This window comes from Pan troglodytes, chromosome 19, assembly GCF_028858775.2.
Source record: "Pan troglodytes isolate AG18354 chromosome 19, NHGRI_mPanTro3-v2.0_pri, whole genome shotgun sequence".
NCBI lineage: Eukaryota > Metazoa > Chordata > Mammalia > Primates > Hominidae > Pan > Pan troglodytes.
Genome location: NC_072417.2, coordinates 45,449,257 through 45,471,785, shown reverse-complemented (window position 1 = coordinate 45,471,785; position 22,529 = coordinate 45,449,257). Strand labels below are relative to the sequence as shown.

Sequence of the window (22,529 nt, the reverse complement as noted above, 5' to 3'; positions counted from 1 at the left end):
GGCATGCACCAACAAGCCTGGCTAATTTTGTATTTTTAGTAGAGACAGGGTTCCTCCATGTAGGTCAGGCTGGTCTCGAACTCCCGACCTCAGGTGATCAGCCCACCTCAGCCTCCCAAAGTGCTAGGATTACAGGCATGAGCCACCATGCCCGATCTTACTATTTACTCTTTATCTTTCCTTTGAGATGAAGTTTCCCTCTTGTTGCCCAGGCTGAAGTGCAATGGTGTGATCTCAGCTCACTGCAACCTCTGCCTCCCAGGTTCAAATGATTCTCCTGCCTTAGCCTCCCAAGTAGCTGGGATTACAGGCACCCGCCACCATGCCCAGGTAATTTTTGTATTTTTAGTAAAGAGGGGGTTTCACAATGTTGCTCAGGCTTGTCTCAAACACCTGAGCTTGAGTGATCCACCGGTCTCAGGCTCTGAAAATGCTGGGATTACAGGCGTGAGCCACAGCACCCAGCCAAAAACACAGATTAGTGTATTAATAGTCTGAAGCACTGTAAAATATTGCTGAGAAAACAGATCACTAATATCATCATCATAGAGCACAAAATAAGTTCTGCTATTATTAGGAATATCATAGCTCTGACTAACACATACTTGGAAAACTCATTCTATTAGAAATTAAATTATACTAATACTATTGACAATCACTTTTATAGTTGTCATTGCAAACTCAAAGACAAGAAGTAAATTCATCACCAGAAAACATAAAACAAGTACTTAGCCTTACTGCTGAGAAGCCTGTAGTTGCATTTTACTGAATGGCACCTCAGTTCTTGGGATAAAATTTGAAACGGCAACTGGAAGGACAGCTTTAACTTTAAAATGGTTTTATTTTTAGGGTTGTCATGTTGTAAAAGCTATTCTCACATAGCTAAGCTGTTGGAAAGAGACCAGGTTTTGTGAAAGTTTTTCATCAGATGTTTCACGTTGTCCTCACTGCAACTTCAAACAGTGGCAAATGCTTTGTAAGCTGCTGTAATGCAAACTCAGTTGATAAATTAATAAAATTCTGTTCCTTTAGGCCGGGCGCGGTGGCTCACACCTGTAATCCCAGCACTTTGGGAGGCCGAGGGGGGCTGATCACGAGATCAGGAGATTGAGACTATTGTGGCTAACACGGTGAAACCCCGTCTGTACTAAAAATACAAAACATTAGCCGGGTGTGGTGGCACGCATCTGTAATCCCAGCTACTTGGGAGGCTGAGGCAGGAAAATCGCTTGAACCTGGGAGGCAGAGGTTGTAGTGAGCCAAGATTGCACAACTGCACTCCAGCCTGGGGGACAGAGAGACTCCGTCTCAAAAAAATAATAATGAAAAATGAATAAATAAAATTAAAAAAATAAAATTCTCCTTCTTTAATGTCCTAAGCCAGAAAATATTTGTTAACATTGTTAACAGGAATGAATGGACATGAATGGACCACCCAAAGATTCTCCTATTTCAGGGTCAACTTCAAAGAGAAAACATCAATTTCACAGTGTTTCTTGCTTACCCAGGTCAAGAGTTACCAATACCAAGACATCCAACTGCACAGAGATTGGACCTAGAGCAGCAGGAGGGCGTATATAAATCACAGATACCAGACGGAATTGCGAGAGGGAGCAGAAAAACGATTCATCTGTATCAGGTGTGGTCTGCAAGTTGTAGGATGTAGAATATAGCTGGTGGATAAAGAGAATTAGAAAAAATTAATGCCCATTCAAGTTTATTTTATGAACTAGCCAAAAGTTACACATGGATATTCACAGTAGGTAGAATGATTAGAGCAGAAGTAGCACTTTTGGCACATAGTTATTGGGATTGAAGGGGAATTCATTTTAGCTTTAACTTTAAAATAGATTTAATTACTTTTATTTTAATTAATTATTCTAAAGCTTTTAATTTTAAAAAAGTTTGTAATTTTTATTTTGGCAAAATATACATAGCATAAAATTTGCCATTTTAACCATTTTTAAGTGCATAGTTCAGTGTCACTAAATACAGTCACCTGATTGTACAACCGTCACCACCATCCATCATCTCTAGAAGTTTTTCTTTTTCAGTTTCCCAAACTGAAACTCTGCATTCTTTAAACAATATCCCTTCCTTAATCTCTTTTCCCATTAACTGGGAGCCTTCATTCTACTTTTGGTTTCTATGAATATGACATGCTACATACCTCATATAAGTGGAATCAGGCAGTATTAGTTTTTTGTATCCAGCTTCTTTCACTTAGCATTATGTCAAAATCCATCCATGCTGTAGAATGCGTCCGAATGTCCCTTTTTAACGCTAAGTAATATTCCACTCTATATCTGTACCACATTTTGTTTATCCATTCCTCTGTCAATGAATGCTTCCACCTTTTGGCTATCATGAATAATGTTACTATGCACATGAATTTGCAAATATCTATTGAAGTCCCTGCTTTCAATTCTTGTGGGTTTAAACCCAGAAGTGGACTTGCTGACTCATGTGGTAATTCTATGTTTCATTTTTATTTATTTATTTATTTATTTATTTGAGATGGAGTCTGGCTCTGTCACCCAGGCTGGAGTGCAGTCGTGTGATCTCGGCTCACTGCGACCCCCCACCTCCCAGGTTCAAGGGATTCTGCTGCCTCAGCCTCCTGAGTAGCTGGGATTATAGGCACACAGCACCACACCCAGCTAATTTTTGTATTTTTAGTTGAGATGGGGTTTCACCATGTTGGTCAGGCTGGTCTTGAACTCCTGACCTCGTGATCTGGCCACCTCGTTGTCCTAAAGTGCTGGGATTACAGGCATGAGCCACTGAGCCCAGCCTATGTTCCATTTTTTTTTAATTTAGGAACTGCTGTACTCTTTTCCACCATGACTATACCACTGTAGAGTCCACCGGTAATGCACAAGAGTTTCGATTTGGCTACATCCTCACCAACACTTATTATTCCCTGGTTTTTTGATGATTGCCATCTTAATGGGTATGAAGTGCTATCTTATTATGGTTTTGATTTGCTTTTCCTTAGTAATCAGTGATGTTGAGCATCTTTCATGGGCTTGATGGCCAGTTGTGTATCTTTTTTGGGAAAATTTCTATGTAAGTCCTTTGCCTATTTTTTAATTGGGTTGTTTATTTATTGCTGAGTTGTAGGAGTTCTTTATATATTCTGGATATTGATCCCTTATCAAAGATATTATTTAAAATATTTTCTTCCATTCTGCTGGTTGTCCTCTGATTGCACAAAAGTTTTAAATTTTGATGAAGTCCAATTTACTTATTTTTTTGTTTTGTTACTTATGCTTTTGGTGTCAGAAAGCTTTTAGTTTATAATTTTAAATATATTACGTCTCCTGCCTCATAAGTACCACTGGACAAGGTCCCTTTTATGTACTCAGCTTCTGTCAGAGGTAAATGTATTTTGAAGTGGAGAACAAAGATAATTGCACAATTGGCATGGAGAACTAAGGTAATTATGAAAGTTCCAGATACAAAGAGAGAGAGCTCAATATGCCAGCAGTTCTCTACCAATCCATCCTAGAGGTCTTCTCTTGGGATTGCCTAAATAATGCAGGGGATAGGTGCAAGATACACAAGTGTTCTAGAAGCATGTAAACAAGGTACAGAGAAAAGGATAAGATAAAATAAGATGATATAAGATATTAGGAAAGCCTTGTTCAGAAGATTGCCTACAGAGGCAAAAGGGACAGTTTCATTTTGCTGAGGGAAACAGGGTGGTAAGAACCCTTGTGGGGAAGACCCCCGCTTACCCTGATACAGAGAGAAGCTGTAAAATAACTTAGTGGGAGAGCATTAGGCTGAGATAGTTCCCATGGCCTGGGTTCCTACATAGGCAAAATGAAAAGCTTAGCCCATCAACAAGTGGCCCGCTGAGTATTAGCTGTGTAATGAGAGACCTACCACCAGGATACTTCAAATAATGCAACTGCCCAAATTTTTGCCAATCAAATAATTTCTCTACTCTACTTCTATATTCACCCTATAAAAGCCTTCCCTACAAACACCTCCAGTAGATCCTCCAACCACTTTCAGTTTGGAGCTGCCTGATCCATGAATCTCTGTTTGCTCAAATAAACTCTTTAAAAATTTAATATGCTTAAGTTTATCTATTTTTTTCTCATTTCTAAAAATTGAAATGGGATCTTCCTGTGCTGTCCAGCCTGGTCTTAAACTCCTGAACTCAAGGGATTCACCTGCCTCAGCCTCCTGAGTAGCTGGAATTATAGACGTGTGCCTCCACACCCAGCTTACATTTATCTTTAAACAAGGGTTTGACCCCTTTCTGAAATATATTTGTGTGAAGACCTGTACCCTCAGTGATATGGCAAGCTCGTTTTAGACCATAGAGCACTTTTGTCTCTGGCCACAATTTGCCCTTTGTGACCTGCTCTCCTAAAAAATTCAAGTGTAATTCAAGTTAGTTTACCCTCTGCTGATCAGGGGAGGTTGATCTAGGTGCAAGTTCAAGACAGGCACTCACTCCTTCATTCATACCCCAAATCTCAGCATCACACAATACACCCATGTAATAAACCTGCACAGGTACCCTCCAGAATCTAAAATGAAAGTTAAAATTCATTAAAATTGTAATTTCATGTTATTAAAAAACAAAGATAAATTTATTTCTTTCCAATTTTGATATATATTATACTGACATACACACTGTATTCTATGGTGAATTATATCGATTGAATTTCACATTTTAAACTAACACTGAGTTACTTTGAGAAACTCTATTGGGTCATAATGTGTTATGTTTTTAATATATTTTAATACAATTTGCAAAAATTCTGTTTTAAAATTACATCTATGTTCCATAAATAAATAAATATGTAAAAAATAATAAATGTTTATATTATTCAAGTGAAGATTATAGCGATCTTTTTGAATATCTACTTAACCTCAGCTAGCTTTAAATTCAGAAGTAGCAACTCCATAGAAATTCAACTTATTTCTACCTTATTACTCATACTTGTCTCCTTGAAGAAGCTTCATTGTTATCATCCAGTTTGGACTGGGATGTCATAAATCTCTAGACTGAGTAGTATAATATTCACTATTAAAATAAAATCAAATTATTATTATAATGTTATGACACCTCCAAATACAAAAAGCAAGCCCATGGATGTTAGGTTAAGGTATAGAGACAAGTATTCCTACTTACTATCTTTTAGGGCAGACATATCCCAGCCAAGGTGATTGCAAAATGAAATGGAAACTATATGGTGGAAGGGGACTTGAGACTCACACAGATTGGATTTTCATTCCAACCCTCACATACACAAGCTGCATGACTCTGGGTTGATTGCATATTCTCTTAGACTTTCAATTTCTTCGTCTGTACAATGGAGGTTAATGCCTATGGGCTACGGCTGATGTGGGGATAAAAGAACCAACAGGGATGCATGGGCAGGGCCTGGTCCATAGAGCAGCTGGCATCAACAAATGGAAGCCCCTTCCCATCTTGTCTTTGTGTGCACTACAAAATCCGGAATATGTGGGTATAAAAAGTACCCTTATAAGAGACATAATTGGAAACTTTTGCAAAAAGAGTTTGGAAAGGTGTCACATCTTGTGGCATGAGGAGTTGTGGGCATACCCTTGAACTTTGTGCTGTGAGATATCCACAGAACTTCAGTAGCTTAAGAGAACAGTTTAGATGTCATCTTATTCATCTACCATAGAACTTCCTCTTTTTTTCTGAGATTTCCAGACAATAACTTTTCCAGCTCTAATAATGCAGTTCTCTCCCAGTTGTTTGGACTATTCTAATAGATACAAAGCAGTATTTCACCAGCAGATGCTACTGAAGTTTGTATCATGATTTCAAACTGAGAATCCATTTACAGTTATGCAATACTTTTTTGGAAATAGAGTGAAAGTACTTTAAGTTTAAAATCCTATAAAATAGGTTTACAGTAAATAATTATCTGTTGCAATGTCTATCATACTATCTTATATTCACACATGTATTGGTGTCCTAATACATATGTATGAGAGTGAAAGTTACCTGAGGTCAGAGACTCTGCCATATGTTCCCTGCACCACCGTTGCCTATCTCAGCACATGATATACAGTAGATGCTCAGTAAATACTTTAACTTAAAAAATGCACTAAGAATAAATCTTATTAGACATCAAAATATGTACGAGTACAATCTAGGGACATGGTCAGGGGCTCAAAATTCAATCTTATTTATTTATTTACTTATTTATTTGTTTATTTGGAGACAGAGTCTCACTCTGTCGCCCAGGCTGGAGTGCAGTGGCGTGATCTTGGCTTACTGCAACCTTCGTCTCCCCGGTTCAAGCGATTCTCCTGCCTCATTCTCCAGAGTAGCTGGGATTACAGGTGCACACCAACACACCTGGCTATTTTTTTTTCATATTTTTAGTAGACACAGGGTTTCACCATTTTGGCCAGGCTGGTCTCAAACTCCTGAGCTCAGGCAGTCTGCCCACCTTTGTCTCCCAAAATGCTGGGATTACAGGTGTCAGCCACCACACTGCCACAAAATGTTTTAAAGTAGCTTCAAAACCCCTTTGCAAATAGGTGTTGTCATAACAAGATGAAAACAAGAAAACATTGAGCTTCATATAATAGAAGGGTTCTGCCTGGATTTGCATGTGGCCCCATCATTTGTTTGCTGTTGGGCCATGGTCAGGTTACTTAGCTGCTCTCTGCCTCCACATAGGCTTTATGCCTGTGCATCCCTAATCTACAAAATGGGAATAATAAGAATATCTAACAATTAGAAGTGGAGAAAATATATGTAAATGTCTTTGAAAAGAGCTTGTCAAAGCTCAATAATTGTCAGCTGTCATTCAATAATAATCATAATCATAAAAATATATGACTCAAAGAAAGATTGCTACCTCATATCCAGCTTCCCCAAAGAATATCAGACATTGGACCTGTGAAAGGAATGACATTGAGATGTATTTTCACATTGCTAAGTTGGTTTTTTCTCTTTGCCATTCAATTTCTGCAGTCCCCACTCTAAGTCCATGGTCCACCTTTTTATTTTTCCTCCTAAAATGTCTTCACTTCTTGTAAAATTTACTTTTCCTTAAAAAGGGCCCTTTTCATCCTCTCACTCTTTTGCCCTTCCCAGAAGTTGGTTAATGGGCCCAAAAATACAGTTAGATGGAAGGAACAGAAGAATTTCTAGTGTTCAATAGCACAGTAGGGTGATGATCATTAACAATAACTTATATATTTCAAAATGACTAGAGGAAAGATGTGGAATGTTCTCAACACAAATAAATGATAAATGTTTGAGGTGATGGATATGCAAATTATCCTGATTTGATCACTACATATTGTATGCATGTATCAAAATATCACATGTACCCTAGAAATATGTATAATTGTCATGTATCAATAAAAACAGAAAGGCCTATTTCTCTTTCCTTCCTCCCCGCATTCCCTGCTGCCCCAGATATGTGTTGTTCCTGGTGCTCTCCTACCCCACGTTCAGCCAGCACTGAGCCAGCAGGAAGGATCTCACAGATCATATCCTGAGATCAACCCTTTCAGGTAATAATCCTCCTGCTTTTAGTCATTTATATCCTTTGGTTCGTATATATTTTGAGTCAAATGCCTTCTAACTACTGACTTACATAATATCCCTTGGTTTTTAAAGATAATACAAAATGGATTTTAGTAACAATCTTGAGTCGTCACAGAAGCTAATGAAGTTGGAGATTCCATGAAGCCATCCAAGCATGTAAAGCCCATTTCCCTCGGTCCCTTTTCCTTAGCTCAAGGCCACAAAAAATCAGAACTTGAATTCCAGCCCACATTTGCATTATGTCTAAGTAATTATGAGTTATAAATGAAGCTAACAGTTAAATATATTCTATTCTCCTACTTCGATAAATATGCCGCCATAATTACCCACAACGTCAAAGTCGAGTGTAGAATTCTCTGATTTCTTGGTGCTCTGCACGGGAATGTGGTAGTAAAGGGAGAGCTGATCCTCAGCCCCAAGCTAAACTTTTTTCTTTCATCGTAGCTAGCCCTGTATTCTCTTGAGAAGCCTTGTGTACCCCTGTATGGGGGACTCCCTAGGCCCCATGCAAGCTCCATCCACAATTCTCACCCCTTCAGACAGCAGAGCCTTGGGCACCATTTGGACAAGCACAGTTTGCGCTTTGAAATGGACCCAGGGAAGAAGCCATGCAGGCTCAGGCACATTTGGCCAGGAGCCTGAGTCCCCAGTGTGTGCCCTAGAAGAGAGGGTGAGAGCTCTGGGTGAGCCAGGGTACAGTCAGTGGAGGGCCAGAGAGGCACCTTCTCAAGCGCAGGATTCAGGGAAGGGGTCCTCTTGCCCAGATGGAAGGCTATGACTGCTTAGTGCAATGGCGCCTGCGTCATGTCTTCTCAGTTCACCTTTCATTCAGTCTCTGCCACCGTGGGAAGTTCCATGGAAGCGCAGGCTTCCTTTGTGCTGCCAGCCAACTCAAGCTACACTTTCTGCCTTAGGGCATCTCCATTATTGTAGGATTTTTCCTGAGCACAAACACAGCCCAGAAACACATGCAGGTTAACAGCCTCAGGGGAAGACCTCAACCAGTGTGGGACAGGTGGGCAAATGCTCCAGGCTCATGTTTCAGGTGGACAGTTCTGGATAACTTTCCGGAGCCTCTCGGAAGGTCCTGCAGAAAAAACTGCATGGCAGGAGCCTCAATAGCAAGCCATTATTTTGACTTTTCTTTCTCGCCTGTCTCACTCTTCCAACTTCTGACTCCTGCTTCTTGGAATCACTTCCCAAATAAACCACCCACACCCAAGTCCTTACTCCAGCTCTGCTTTTAGGGATACAGACACACCTTGGAGATATTACACGTTCTAGGTAACCACAATAAGGCGAATATCACAACAGTGCAAGTCACACGAAATTTTTTGCAAGTCACACAAAATTTTTTGCTTTCTGGTGCATATAAAAGTTATGTTGCCAGGCATGGCGGCTCACGCCTGTAATCCCAGCACATTGGGAGGCCGAGGTGTGTGCATCACCTGAGGTCAGAAGTTCGAGACCAGCCTGACCAACATGGTGAAACCCTGTGCCTACCAGAAATACAAAAATGGTGGTGCGTGCCTGTAGTCCCAGCTACTCAGGAGGCTGAGGCAGGAGAATTGTTTGAACCTGGGAGGCAGAGTTTGCAGTGAGCCAAGATTGCATCACTGCACTCCGACCTGGGAAACAGAGCCAGACACCGTCTCAAAAAAAAGTTATGTTTAAACTACTGTAGTCAATTAAGTGTGCAATAGCATTATGTCTAAAATACAATGTATATACCTTACTTTGAAAATATGTGATTGCCAAAAAATGCTAACCATCATCTAGGCCTTCAGCAAGTCATCATTTTGCTGCTGGATGGTCTTGCCTCAATGTTGATAGCTACTGACTGATCAGGGTGGTGGTTGCTGAGGGCTGGAGAGGGAGTGGCGATTTCTTAAAATAAGATGACAATGAAGTTTGCGCATTGACTGACTCTTTCTTTCACAAAAGATTTCACTGTAGCATGCTATGCAGTTTGGTAGCATTTTACCCACAGTAGAATTTATATCAAAATTGCAACCAATCCTCTCAAACCCTGCCACTCCTCTATCAACTAAGTTTATGGAATATTCTAAGTCCTTTGTTGTTCTTTCCACAATGTTCACAGCATCTTCACCAGGAGTAGATTCCATCCCAAGAAACCAATTTCTTTGCTCATTCATAACAAGCAATAATAATACATTATTTTATACATAATATATATCATTATATAATATACATATTATATATTTATTATATTATATATTATAAATATATAATATGCTATAATATATAATATGTAATATAATATAAGCAAAAATAATATCGCTTGGTTTTTAAAGATAATACAAAGTGGATTTTAGTAACAATCTTGAGTCATCACAGAAGCTCAAGAATTTGGGGATTCCAAGAAGCCATCCAAGCATATAAAGCCTATTCCCTTGGGTCGCTTTTCCTTAGCTCAAGGCCACAAAAAATCAGAACAAGAATTCCAGCCCACATTTGCATTATGTCCAAATAATTATGAGTTATAAATGAAGCTAACAAATAGTTAAATATGTTCTATTCTCCTACTTCAATAAATATACTGCCATAATAACCCACAAGGCCAAAGTCGAGTGTAGAATTCTGATTCCTTGGTGCTCTGCACAGGAATGTGGTAGTAAAGGGAGAGCCGATCCTGAGCCCCAAGCTAAACTTTTTTCCATCTAATTCCATTTATTTCCGTTAAGATTGCAGCAATTCGGCCAGGCACGGTGGTTCATGCCTGTAATCCCAGGCTGAGGCGGACGGATCATCTGAGGTTGGGAGTTTGAGACCAGACTAACCAACATGGTGAAACACCATGTCTACTAAAAATACAAAATTAGCCAGATGTGGTGGCACATGCCTATAATGCCAGCTACTCAGGAGGCTGAGACAGGAGAATCACTTGAACCCAGGAGGCGGAGGTTGTGGTGAGCTGAGATCATGCCATTGCACTCCAGCCTGGGCAACAAGAGCAAAACTCCATCTCAAAAAAAAAAAAAAGATTGCAGCAGTTCACTCACATCTTCAGGCTCCACTTGTAATTCTAGTTCTCTTGCTATCTTCACCACAACTGTGGTTACTTCCTCTGCTAAGGTCTTGAACCCCTCAAAGTCATTTATGAGGGTCAGAATCAACTTCTTACAAACTCCTATTAATGCTGCTATTTTTACCTCCTCTGGTGAATCATAAATGTTCTTAGTGGCATCTACCATAGTGAATCCTTTCCAGAAGGTTTCCAATTGACTTTGCCCAGATCCATCAAAGGAATCATGACCTATGGCAGTAACCGCCTTATAAAATATATTTCTCAAATAATAAGACTTGAAAGTCAAAATGATGCCTCAATCCATTGACTACAGAATAGATGTTGTGTTGGCAGGCATGAAACCAGCATGCGTTTCCCTGTACATCTCCGTTAGAGCTCTTTAGTCACCAGGTACATTGTCAAAAAGCTGAAGTATTTGAAATGAATCTTTTTCTGAGCTGTAGGTCTCAACAGTGGGATTAAAATACTCAGTAACCCGTGTGGTAAACAGCTCTGATATCATCCAAGTGTTGTTGTTCCATTTATAGAGCACAGGTAGAGTAGATTTAGCGTAATTCTTAAGAGGTGTCCTAGGATTTATGGAATGGCAAATAAGCATTGGCTTGTAACAAGAAAGTCAGCCTGTCCTTTAAATCTTTTTTATTTTTCTTGAGATAATGTCTCACTCCATTGCCCAGGCTGGATTGCAGTGGCATGATCTTGGCCCACTCCAGACTTGACCTCCTTGGCTCCACAATCCTCCCACCTCAGCCTCCTGAGTAGCTGGGACTAGTAGCATGCACCACCATACATGGCTTATTTTTATTTATTTATTTTGTTAGAGACAGGGTTCACCATGTTGCCCAGGCTGGTCTCAAACTCCTAAGCTCAAGCCATTCTCCCACTTCAGCCTCCCAGAGTGCTGGGATTACAGGCATGATCCACCCTGCATGGCCTCTAAATTCGTGTTATGGAGACTCATTTTCATGGTTAAAATATCCTGAATTGACTGTGACCTGTTGGGAGGCGGGATGGAGGGAGCTACTTAAGGAAAATGAAAAAGAAAAGGAAGCACACCAGAAGCAAGAAAGTGTCATCAATTTTTACATCAAGGACTCCACGATAAAGAGAAAATACAGGTGGCCTGTTATCATGGCTGACCATTGGACTGTGGACTGCACCTGCATCTACCAGGTTCTTCTGGATAGTCCCAGTTTTAAATTTTTGACCTGATATTCATGAACACAGTGCTACTGGTCAGACCTTTGTCCAGGTTTAAGCTTCAGAACATAATGTCTTCATGCAGTGGGAGGCCTGGTTAGGGTTATGATTCTGCCTGGGACATCTGCCCCTTCTGACCTGGAGGTAAATTTGTCATCTACTATTTACCTCCACATTTGAACAGCCAATGATGGGCTGAGCACAGAGGCTCACATCTGTAACTCTAGCACTTTGGGAAGCCAAGGCAGGAGGATCGCTTGAGGCCAGTAGTTCAAGACCAGCATGGGTAATATAGTGAGACCTGGTCTCTGTAAAAACAAACAAACAAATAAAACCGAGGATGGTGGGTGGCAGGGAGCAGTTCAACATGGGAAACCATTAATCTGAGAGCTAGAAGGACCCTTAGGCCAGCCCCCCATTAATAGATGAGACTCTGCCCTGAGATTATAGCCCAAGGTAATGCATTGAGCTTTTCTAGAAATTTGAAAATAATCAATCCTAAAACCCCCAAGCATACTGCTATTGTTTGCTATTGAATAATGTTTTCTAGTCTGGGTGTGGTGGCACCTGCCTGTAATCCCAACACTTTGGAAGATTGAGGCGAGTGGATCACCTGAGGTCAGGAGTTCGAGATCAGCCTGGCCAACATGGTGAATCCCTGTCTCTACAAAATTACAAAAAATTAGCAAGCCATGGTGGTGCATGCTGGTAATCCCAGCTTCTTGGGAGGCTGAGGCAGGAGAATCCTTTGAACCTGGGAGGCAGAGGTTGCAGTGAGATGAGATCATGCCATTGCACTCCAGCCTGGACTACAGAGACAAATTCCATCTCAAAAATAATAATAATAATGTTTTCTACAAGCAAGGGGTTACTTTATACTGGGAACTGGTGTGAAGGGATTCACCATGTGTAAGCTTTTGGATTGATGACAGTTATTTCTAGATCACGGAGGTGGGAATGCTTGTTGATCATCTTCTATGTTCTTTGTTATATTGATTGATTTTTTAAATTAGCATTTTTATAACAATAAAGTCATAAAAACAAGTAACTAAAATAAAGTAAAATAATCTAAAAAGGCCAAGCAAGGTGGCTCATCACTGTAATCCAAGCACTTTGGGAGGCCGAGGTGGGTGGATCACCTGAGGTCAGGAGTTTGAGACCAGCCTGGCCAACATGGTGAAACCCCATCTCTACTGAAAATACAAAAACTAGCCGGGTGTGGTGGCAGGCACCTGTAATCCCAGCTACTCGGGAGGTTGAGGCAGGAGAATCGCTTGAACCCAGGAGAAGCTGCTTGCAGTGAGCTGAGATTGCACCATTGCACTCCAGCCTGGGTGACAAGAGCTAAACTCTGTCTCAAAACAAAACAAAACAAAACAAAACAAAAATCTAAATGTAATTGAGTTGAATATTTAAACTTTTAACTGACATTTCAAATTAGATTCTAATTCCATTTAAAAGAGCATCTCATAGAAGCAAATGTACTCAATTATATTAACTGTGGTTTCATTTAAGCAATTTGTTTTGTGAAGGGACACAAATCCAACCAGATTTTAACAGTGTATAAATATGTATTTATTAATTTAATTACAATGACAATACTCTCACCTCCCCATTTGAATAAAGGAGAGCGTGTGATCTGTGTTCTGAGACAGTGTGCACTATAGGTGTGTGGAAATACCGATGCCCTCAGCTGTGTGGTAGGCTCAGTGGGACCTGGAGTGCAGGAGCCCCTGGGCCATTCACCTCTGGCCACAAAAGTCATTGTTCATTTACACCCAACTTCTATAGAAATATTATTTTCAGTGGTTGTTATGATGCAAAAGAAAAGAAGCAGGGAGATTTGTTAAACTTTTACATATAAGTTATGTTAGTAAATAAAGTCTACTTTCTTCTGGCTTAACTAAAAATCTATACTAGTATTTATGTCTTTTGGAAATTAGAGATGCCAATTTAAGTATTATGAAGCAAAGCAACTGATTATTAGGTAAGACAGCCAAGTACAACTGCAGAATTGTAGAGGTTATGGGTTATGTGTATAAGAATATTTCATAGCAAAAATCTTTTAAGACTCTATGAAGACACTCCACAGTGAAGCAGAAATTAGAACAGAATTAATAATACTGTGTATGCTCTCAGTTCACCAATTTATCAAAACTAGCTTTATGATTCAGAAGGGTGTCTGCACTTTTGCAATTGGAAGAAAAGAAAGAATATTTTATTTTTTGACTCTTTAGATTTTCTTCACTAGCAGTATTTCCAAGGCTAAGTAAGGGAGTTGCAAGTAGCACCAAGAGAACAAAGCAGTCTTGAGCAGCTTTTTAAAAATAGTCTTAAAATATGGAAAATGAAGCCAGGTGTGGTGGCTCACTCTTGTGATCCCAACACTTTGGGAGCCTGAAGTGGGAGGGTTGCTTGAGGACAAAAGTTTGAGACAAGCCTGGGTAGCATAGCAAGATCCCCATCATTGCAAAAAATAATAATTTTTAAAAAAATTATCTGGATGTGGTGGTGCATGCCTTAGAGCCCCAGTTACTTGGGAGGATGAGGTAGGAGGAGCTCTTGAGCCTAGGAATTCAAGTCTGCAGTGAGCTATGATTGCACCACAGTCCTCAAGCCTGGGCAACAAAGTGAGACTCTCTCTCTCTCTCTCTCTCTCTCTCTCTCTCTCTCTCTCTATATATATATATATATAATATATATGGAACCCATATATATATGGAAAAGGGAAGGGGCCAAGAATATCAAAGACATTATTGAAAAAGAGGAAAGATTCGTCCTGCCAAATATCAGAAATTTTATAAAGCTACAGCAATTAAGACAGTGTGGTCTTCACTGATAAACTGACTAATGAAACAGAATAGAGAGCTCCCAAGCAAATCTCCACAAATTTAATCTTCAATATGTAATGTAGGTGACATGGCAGATCAGCAAGGAAAGAAAGGACTTTTCAATAAATAGGATAGAAAAATAATGGTTATTGATGTAGGAAACAAAATGAAATTATATTCCTACTTCACTCTATATACAAACATTAAATTCCAGATGGACAGAAGACTTACATGTCAGAAACAAAACTTTAAAACTTTTAGTAGAAAATGTAAGTGAATGAGACACAAAAAGCCACTTAACCATTAAAAAAGATTAGACATTTTGACTATCACAAAATTAAGAACTTTTTACATAAAAATTGGAAAGATAGTCTGGGCATGGTGTCTCAAACCTGTAATCCCAACAGTAGATCACCTGAGGTCAGGAGTTTGAAACCAGGCTGGCCAACATGGTGAAACCTCATCTCTACTAAAAATACAAGAAATTAGCCAGGCATTAGTGGCAGACACCTGTAATCCCAGCTACTTGGGAAGCTGAGGCACGAGAATCATCTGAACCTGGGAGGTGGAGGTTGCAGTGAGCCACTGCACTCCAGCCTGAATAACAGAGTAAGACTCTGTCTCAAAAAAAAAATAGAAATTAAAAAATAAAAGTAAAAAAGTGAAAAGATAAACTATAAATTAGAAGAAGTTATTTGCAGTACCTAAAACCTACAAAAGATTAATATCATATCAACTAAGTGCTCATATGAATTATTTCTGAATAAGGAGCTCCTATGAATTAATTTTAAAAATAGCAAACCAACAGAAAATTGGGAAAAGACATTAATAGGGATTTCACAAAAGAGAAAGCCCACAAAATATAAAAATTTTCTCAACCTCATTAGTAATCAGAAAAATGCACAAGATACTACACATCTATTCTCTCCACAAATATTGAGAAGTTTGATGATACCAAATGTATTAGTCCATATTCACACTGCTGATAAAGACATACCTGAGATGGGGAAGAAAAAGAGGCTTAATTGGATTAAGGGTTCCACATGGCTGAGGAGGCCTCAGAGTTATGGCGGTGGATGAACAGCACTTCTTACATGGCAGTGACAAGAGAATATGAGAAGGAAGCAAAATAAGCAAAAAACCCATCAGCTCTTGTGAGATTTATTCACTATCACAAGAATAGCATGGGAAAGACTGGCCCCAAAGATTCAACTACCTCCCCCTGGGTCCCTCCCCGAAAACATGGGAATCCTGAGCAATACAATTCAAGTTGAGACTTGGGTAGGGACATAGCCAAACCATATTATTCTGCCCCTGGCCCCTCCAAATCTCATGTCCTCACATTTCAAAACCTATCATGCCTTCCCAACAGTCCTCCAAAGTCTTAACTCATTTCAGCATTAACCCAAATGTCTGCTGTCCAAAGTCTCATCTGAAACAAGGCAAGTCTCTTCTGCTTATGACCCTGTAAAATCCAAATCAAGCTAGTTACTTCCTAGATACAATGGGGGTACAGATAATTGAGAAAATACAGCTGTTCCAAATGGGAGTAATTGTCCAAAACAAAGGGGTTACAGGCCCTGTGCAAGTCCAAAATCCAGCAAGGTAGTCAAATTTTAAAGCTCCAAAATGATCTCCTTTGACTCCATGTTTCACATCAAGGTCATGCTGATGCAAGAGGTGGGCTCCCACAGCCTTGGGTAGTTCTGCCCCTGTGGCTTTGCAGGGTATAACCCACCTCCTGGCTGTTTTCATGGGCTGATGTCGAGTGTCCGCAGCTTTCCCAGGCTCATGGTGCAAGTTGTCAGTGAATCTACAATTCTGGGGTCTGGAGGAGTGTGGCCCTCTCCTCAAAGCTCCACTAGGAAGTACCCCAGTAGGGACTCTGTGTAGGGGCTCCAACCCCACATTTCCTTTCTGCACAGCCCTAGCAGAGGTTCTCCATCAGAGCATCACCCCTGCAGCAAACTTTTGCTTGGACATCCAGGTGTTTTCATACATCCTCTGAAATCTAGGTGGAGGTTTCCAAACCTCAATTCTTGACTTCTATGCATGTGCAGGCTGAGCACAACGTGGAAGCCACCAAGGCTTGGTGCTTGCACTCTCAAGGCCATGGCCTGAGTTCTATGTTGGCCCCTTTCAGCCATGGCTGGAGGGGCTGAAACAGAGAAACAAGGCTCTATGCTACACACAGCACAGGGAACCCGGCCCAGCCCAGAAAACCATTTTTTCCTCCTAGGCCTCCAGGCTTGTGATGGGAGGGGCTGCTGTGATGACCTGTGACATCTCCTGTAGACATTTTCCCCATTGTTTTGGGGATTAACATTCAGCTTCTCGTTACTTATACAAATTTCTGCCAACAGCTGGAATTTATCCTCAGAAAATGGGATTTTCTTCTCTATCACATTGTCAGGCTGCAAATTTTCCAAATTTATATGCTCTGCTTTCTTTATAAAACTGAAGGCTTTTAATATCACCCAAGTCACCTCTGGAATGCTTTACTGCTTAGAAATTTCTTTCAGCAGATACCCTAAATTATCATTCTCAAGTTCAAAGTTCCACAAATCTCTAGGGCAGGGGCAAAATGCTGCCATTCTCTTTGCTAAAACACAACAAGAGTCACCTTTGCTCCAGTTCACAACAAGTTCCTCATCTCCATCTGAGACTACCTCAGCCTGGACCTTATTTTTCAAAACACTATCAGCATTTTTGTCAAAGCCATTCAGCAAGTCTCTAGGAGGTTCCAAATTTTCCCACATTTTCCAGTCTTCTTCTGAGCCCTCCAAGCTGTTCCAACCTCTGCCTGTTACCAAGTTTCAAAGTCGCTTGCACATTTTTTGGATGTCTTTTCAGCAGCACCCCACTCCACTGGTACCAATTTACTGTATTAGTCTATTTTCACACTGCTGAAAAAGACATACCCAAGTCTGAGAAGAAAAAGAGGTGTAAAGAAAAAGAACTGTAATTGGATTTACAGTCCCACTTGGTGGAGGAGGCCTCAGAGTCACGGTAGTAGGTGAAAGGCACTTCTTACATGGCAGCAGCAAGAGAAAATGAGGAGGAAGCCAAAGCAGAAACCCCTGATAAACCCATCAGATCTCATGAGGCTTATTCACTATCACGAGACTAGCACAGGAAAGACTGGCCTCCGTGATTCAATTAGCTCACCCTGGGTCCCTCCCATAACATCTGGGAATTCTGGAGATAGAATTCAAGCTGAGATTTGGGTGTGGACACAGCCAAACCATATCACCAAATATGGAGAGACTGTGGATCAGCAAGATCATCTCGAACTAATACAGGAGGTGAGAGTTTAAATTAGAACAACCACTTTGGAAAGCAATTTGGATTATCTTATAAATTTGAGCATTCTCATATGTTATGGCAAGGTAATTCCTCTACCATAGGCCCTGGAGAAACTCTTGCCCATATGCACCAGAAGTAGTAAAAAAATAAATGCTCATGTAATGCCATTCGTAATAGCAAAAATCTAGAAATAAGCCAAATGTTCATTAATAGGAGAATGGGTAAACTGATAGAAGAATGGGTAACTAAATTATACCCTTAAAAACTAAATAATATGTCATTTAGGGCAATCATATGTATGCAATAAAACAATGTTTTTTTAAAGGAAGGGAATCCTAAACATAAATTCAGGGTAGTAGTTACCCTCGGGCTGAAGGGTGAAAATCAGGAAAAAAGGACAGAGGAGGAGCAGATGTTAGGGTCAGAACCCTAGTTCTTGGGTTCATAAGTGATTACCATATTGTTCAAATACATTTACTCAGAGGCCCAGGCACAGACAAGGATGAAATAGGAGCCAAGGTATGCTATGAGCCAAGGATTATGATTAATCCAATTTTGTGCACTTTAAGCCATTTGAAAAACAGAAAAGCAAAACAACAAAATAATTTTTAAGAAATTGAATATAGGGTGCTATGCTCTGAATGTGTCCCCCTAAAATTAATCACCAATGTCATAGGATTAGGAAGTAGAGCTTTTAGGTAGTGATTCAGTCATGAAGGGAGCATCTTCACGAATGAGTTTAGGATCTTTATACAAGGATTGGAGGGAGTGGGCTTCCCCTGTTTTGCCCTTCCACCTTCTGCCATGTGAGGACACAGTGCATCTCCTCCTGAAGACACAGTGCACAAGATACCATCTCGGATGTAGAGACCAGGCCCTCACCAGACACCAATCCTGCTGGCACCTTGATCTTGGACTTCTAGCTTATGGAACTGTGAGAAATACATTTCTGTTCTTCAGAAATTACCCAGCCTAGTGTATTTTCTTATATAGTAGCAGAAACTCATTAAGGCATAATGCCTCTTGTCATTTTCTTCTACAATTTTCTTTGCTGCCTCTTTAGCACTGGGGCATTTTATATTTGATCCTTCATCATATCTCTTACTTTTGGTTTTTCACATTTCTGTTCCAAGTGTATTCTTAGACACATATTTTCCACTATTTGTTAGCATCCAGGTCAGAAAGTCCAGAATACCTTCTTTTAAGGCTTCCATTTCTGCAACAATGAAGTATTAACGCCTCCTGTAAACTAGGTATTTCCTTTCCAATTGTAACTGCCATCTGGAAGCAAAGTAGAATTATAGTCTATGAGTGTGGGGTTGATTTTTAATGTATCTAGAGTATGGTTAAATGCTGGTTTTTAATCACACAGATACATTGATTGCTTGGCACACTAGGGTACCAGTTGCTAGTTATCTCTGTATTGATCCATGCTGTTACAGAGGGAAAGTACAGACCATGAAGTTGGACCAGCTGTCATACCCACAACATTTGGGGAGCTTTGATTTTTTTTAACCTTTAGCTGCTTAACTGTCACATCTAGAAGCTCAGGTGAAAAGCACCTTTATTGTGGGGACTTTCCCTTAGTGCTCTGTGGCACTAAAGAGCAGACCTATGTAGAAGCATTTAAGTATTTTGTGCATCAACAGGAAAATTAAAGGAACAAATTCTTATTGTATCCTTTAGTCCCTGAAGACAAAACCACAGTGACAGTAACTAGGTCATGGCATTGTATTCAGAGAGGGTCAGCCTTGGTATTTGACAGTGAGTCCCCTGTACCCCACTGTCAAGACTCACTGAGCAGACGGGAACGTTCAGGTGGAACATGCAGTGAAGAGCAAACACGGTGGGGGGCGCTCACTGTCATGCACTGCCATGCCTGCCATGGTCAGCAGACCTGTCTTCTACTTGACAACAGGCAAGTTGAGAAACATCTTTTTGGAGAGTTTCTTGATTCTTCCCAGTTGTGGCAGGATGGACTGACTTAGAGGAGCTCAGGAAGGTTGTTAAACAACACAGAAACGCAACATGAATTGTACTCCTCAGCAGGCCTATGTTAGAGCAGCAGGTCCTTGAAGCCTCAGCCACTCCTGGGACACAGCATAATGCCCCTAATGATTTGAAATTTGGTGGAGAGTGGGCTGCTAATCCCTGTGTCCAGGGACAAAAAGAGACATAAACAGCAAAAAGTTATAAAATAAGTGGGCCTAACATCTGCTTATTGTGGGAGGTAGGGATTTAAGATATAAGAATTTAGCTGCATGTGGAAGCTCACACCTGTAATCTCAGCACTTGAGGAGGTCAACGCAGGAGGACAGCTTGAGCCCAGGAGTTTGACAAGAGCCAGGAAACATACTAAGTCCCCATTCGTTCAAAAATGTTTTGAAGAAAAGTAGTTGAGTGTGGGGGCACATGCCTGTAGTCCTAGGTATGTGGGAGCCTGAGACAAGAAAATTGCTTAAGCTTGGGAGACTGACACTGCAATGAGCTATGATCACAACAATGCACGCCAGCCTGTGAGTCCGGAGACCCGAACCAGCACCCTTAAGCAGGGTCCACCTCCACCGGTAGAAATCGGCTCAAGGAGGTCCTGAGGAAAGGACTCCCGGGAGACCAGCTCTGGGGGGCCCGAAGCTCCACTCCCACAACGCCCCCTACTACATCGCAGCTCAAGCAACCACCGTGACTGCCACAAAAACCCCCGACCACACATCGCAAAACCTGTTTAAAGGAGCCACAGCCGGACTTTGAAGAGCAAAGCCCGACTCCGCACGGGAAATGCGCATTCGCGAGGCGCAAACCCATTCTCCAGTCACAGTGACTCCAACAGTTGGCTGAGGACCACTCCTTAAACCTTATCAAAGCAAGAGCACTTTAGGACAGTGCGTCGGTGTTGAGGATCTAGCATGACCAACCCAGGGGGTCGAAAAAACAGTTTCAGGACACCACGATACAGTGAGGGCTAACCAGGAAGCAGAAAGAACAGACGGAGTCTTGGGAAAGAAGCGCAACATCCCAGACTCAGGCCTGCCCAGACGGTGTTCGGGTGAGTCTCCCCAGAAGTCGTGCCCCCGAGATCTCGAGGACAGGACTGCTAGCGTGCCCGGGGGCTATTCGCTCACCCAAGTTTCGTTCCCAACGAGAGCAGAACCCGGCAGCCACAGGGGTTGCCTGGGGGCCAGTATTTCTATGCCACCCCTGCAGGACTGTGTGTGGGGGTGTCCACCGTGACTGGATTTGTCTTGTAGGAAACGACAGTCTTGAAGAGGAAGCCGGGAATGGGAGACGGCAACAAGCCCCGTCCCTGGAACCCCGGCCTCTCTGGACAAGCCACCCGCTTCGCACCCCTCTTCTTATGCTCATGGCGGTGGCACGGCGCTGTATACTGCCTGGGCTATGGCCTCTGCTCTGTCGTCCCTCTTGCTCTGTCTCCCCTGTTTCTGAGCGGCCTAGATGCCTCTCGGTCTGGCTGAATATCTTCTACAAAGATCACTTCCCCGTCCATCAGGGAGACACTTCCTGGAGATCTGTGTCATGACTGTTTCTCTCTCCAAGCCTGTTTATGCTGGATTGTGCAGGTCTGATGACCCTGGGGCTCTTGGCTTCCATACGTGTCTCAGACAGGGAAGCTTCCTCGGTCTCGGTGTTTCCCCTCAAGGGTGGGTGGATTGCCTAGGATGAGTGAGCCCTAGGCCGCCGTGACTGGCCTTGTCTTCTAGGACAAGTGCATTTCCCCTGCGCTTCCTGTCTCACTCTTGAGGGACATCCTCTCCTCCGCTCACAGGTGGACAGACTCCCTGGATCTTTTGGCTGTAAGGAATGTCAGGAAACAAAGGGACTGCGCTGGGACTGGGGCTGGGGCTGCATGCAGGGGAGGTTGCGTCAGGGCTAGCTGGGAGGTGGAGGGTTGGGGGTGGGGTGACTGTTGCAGAAACCTCTGTGGTCCTCTGGCAGGCATTTCAACATGTGGCTTGGACTGAGTCATAGGCCCGGTCCAGGTTCCCAGGTCTTCTTTGAGTTCCCTTGGCACTCAGGGAAAGGCCACTTGATCCCCCTTTCCACCGGGCGCATGCCTGGGCACCACTGTGGCTTTCGCCCTCGCCCCATATGCCTCCAGTGACATACATCCACGCCATCTGCTCTGGGATACGCCAGTGCCACGCGTGATCGCATTGTCTCCACCTCGGATTCGCCCCGTCCCTGTCTGCACGTGTCCTGGAAAGCGGTGTCGGCTTGCAGGAGCCCCAGGGCTTTTAGAAGCGGGCCAGGCCACTGCTCTTTCAAAGGAGGAGGGAGGCAGAGGGCTCACGGATCAGTGAATTTTCCTCTGACACCAGGCCTTGAGGGCCATGGGATCATTCTGTGCTGCAGCGAGGCCCTGCCTGCCTCAGCAGATGTGGTGAGCCCATCCTTTCTCACCCGGAGGGGTCCAAAATCGCATCTGAAGAGGAGTCCTGAGAACCCAGCAGGCGACCTGAAGCTCCCCGTCCATCGGTGGAAGTCGGCTCAAGGGGGTCCTGAAGACGGGACTCCTGGGGGCTCGGCCCTGGGACACCAGTGGCCCCCTCTCCGACGCGGC

The 22,529-nt window shown here is 42.1% G+C and overlaps 1 protein-coding gene across 1 annotated transcript in view; it reads left to right on the top strand.

Annotated features, from left to right (window-relative positions):
• Positions 1-1,592, top strand: part of LOC104004529 (uncharacterized) — a 53,638-nt gene extending 52,046 nt beyond the window's left edge. Inside the window, exon 4 of the transcript XR_010153242.1 lies at positions 1,509-1,592. The gene's annotated coding sequence lies outside the window, so the exon portion shown is untranslated. The remainder of the gene's footprint in view (positions 1-1,508) is intronic.
• Positions 1,593-22,529: the final 20,937 nt, after the last annotated feature.